The sequence below is a fragment of the Notolepis coatsorum genome, assembly GCF_963971535.1.
Source record: "Notolepis coatsorum genome assembly, chromosome: 12".
NCBI classification, from domain to species: Eukaryota; Metazoa; Chordata; class Actinopteri; order Aulopiformes; family Paralepididae; genus Notolepis; species Notolepis coatsorum.
In genome coordinates, this window is record NC_140176.1 from 35,733,766 (window position 1) to 35,736,265 (window position 2,500).

Here is a 2,500-nt window from a genome sequence, read left to right on the forward strand (position 1 = left end):
CAATTGTTAAGGGGCCCAGGGGGTGCAGACTGTTGTAGTTTGGTCAAATCAAGCTAATTTACATCATGCTCCAAAGAAATCTTTTTTTTCTGCTGAGCAGGCTGGAGCGCCGGAGCACTTGATGCGCAAATGAAGTTGAGCGCTGAGCAAGCGTAGAGCGGCTTGGTGGGGGGGGGGGGGGGGGGGGCAACATGAGCGAATGAGAGCGGAACTAAGCCGTCCAGAGCGAAGAGCAGATTTCTCGGCCGCTCCACGCCGCTCACATGCTATGAGAGACACAGGAGGACAGGTACTGCATGAGACACAGGAGGACAGGTACTGCATGAGACACAGGAGGACAGGTACTGCATGAGACACACAGGAGGACAGGTACTGCATGAGACACAGGAGGACAGGTACTGCATGAGACACACAGGAGAACAGGTACTGCATGAGACACAGGAGGACAGGTACTGCATGAGACACACAGGAGGACAGGTACTGCATGAGACACACAGGAGGACAGGTACTGCATGAGACACAGGAGGACAGGTACTGCATGAGACACAGGAGAACAGGTACTGCATGAGACACAGGAGGACAGGTACTGAATGAGACACACAGGAGGACAGGTACTGCATGAGACACAGGAGGACAGGTACTGCATGAGACACAGGAGGACAGGTACTGCATGAGACACACAGGAGGACAGGTACTGCATGAGACACAGGAGGACAGGTACTGCATGAGACACACAGGAGGACAGGTACTGCATGAGACACAGGAGGACAGGTACTGCATGAGACACAGGAGGACAGGTACTGCATGAGACACACAGGAGGACAGGTACTGCATGAGACACAGGAGGACAGGTACTGCATGAGACACAGGAGGACAGGTACTGCATGAGACACAGGGGACAGGTACTGCATGAGACACAGGAGGACAGGTACTGCATGAGACACAGGAGGAGGACAGGTACTGCATGAGAGACAGGAGGAGGACAGGTACTGCATGAGACACACAGGAGGACAGGTACTGCATGAGACACACAGGAGGACAGGTACTGCATGAGACACAGGAGGACAGGTACTGCATGAGACACAGGAGGACAGGTACTGCATGAGACACAGGAGGACAGGTACTGCATGAGACACACAGGAGGACAGGTACTGCATGAGACACAGGAGGAGGACAGGTACTGCATGAGACACAGGAGGACAGGTACTGCATGAGACACAGGAGGACAGGTACTGCATGAGACACAGGGGACAGGTACTGCATGAGACACAGGAGGACAGGTACTGCATGAGACACAGGGGACAGGTACTGCATGAGACACACAGGAGGACAGGTACTGCATGAGACACACAGGAGGACAGGTACTGCATGAGACACAGGAGGACAGGTACTGCATGAGACACAGGAGGAGGACAGGTACTGCATGAGACACAGGAGGACAGGTACTGCATGAGACACAGGAGGACAGGTACTGCATGAGACACAGGGGACAGGTACTGCATGAGACACAGGAGGAGGACAGGTACTGCATGAGACACAGGGGACAGGTACTGCATGAGACACACAGGAGGACAGGTACTGCATGAGACACAGGGGACAGGTACTGCATGAGACACACAGGAGGACAGGTACTGCATGAGACACAGGGGACAGGTACTGCATGAGACACACAGGAGGACAGGTACTGCATGAGACACAGGAGGACAGGTACTGCATGAGACACAGGAGGAGGACAGGTACTGCATGAGACACACAGGAGGAGGACAGGTACTGCATGAGACACACAGGAGGACAGGTACTGCATGAGACACACAGGAGGACAGGTACTGCATGAGACACAGGAGGACAGGTACTGCATGAGACACAGGAGGACAGGTACTGCATGAGACACACAGGAGGACAGGTACTGCATGAGACACAGGAGGACAGGTACTGCATGAGACACAGGAGGACAGGTACTGCATGAGACACAGGAGGACAGGTACTGCATGAGACACAGGAGGACAGCCTGAAGTGAGACAAGCAGGCCAGCTATACATGTTACTGCATGGCGACAAGAAGGCGAGAACTACACGTCATCTACTCCATAGATATATATAGAACACTAGATAGCTTAAGGCGGAGTCACCAGCATCACTGAACCGCCGCCATCTTGCTCGAGTCAGCCTTGAGTGAGAGTGAGTGAGCTGCACAGACAAAAATACTCATAACTCGCTGAAATATTGACGGATTTACAAACGGTTTGGTTTATTACAAGCATTATTAACGTGGCTATGATTCAAGCAGTTTGTAAAAAAAACATCTTTAAAAAAAACATTTTAATAAGTATGCAGTATCATAACTACATCTTTGATGTTTATAGCAAACCAACCCGTTTGTAAATCCGTCAATATTTCAGCGAGTTATGAGTATTTTTGTCTGTGCAGATCACTCAGCCTCACTCAAGGCTGACTCGAGCAAGATGGCGGCCCTACGACGACGTCGCTCTCCATTGGCCGGC

The 2,500-nt window shown here is 51.9% G+C and overlaps 1 protein-coding gene across 1 annotated transcript in view; it reads right to left on the reverse strand.

The window, feature by feature from the left end:
• pcyt1ba (phosphate cytidylyltransferase 1B, choline a) overlaps positions 1–2,500 on the reverse strand; it is a gene marked incomplete at its 3' end in the record, with an annotated part of 46,641 nt that overhangs the window by 30,341 nt on the left and 13,800 nt on the right. The window lies entirely within an intron of this gene.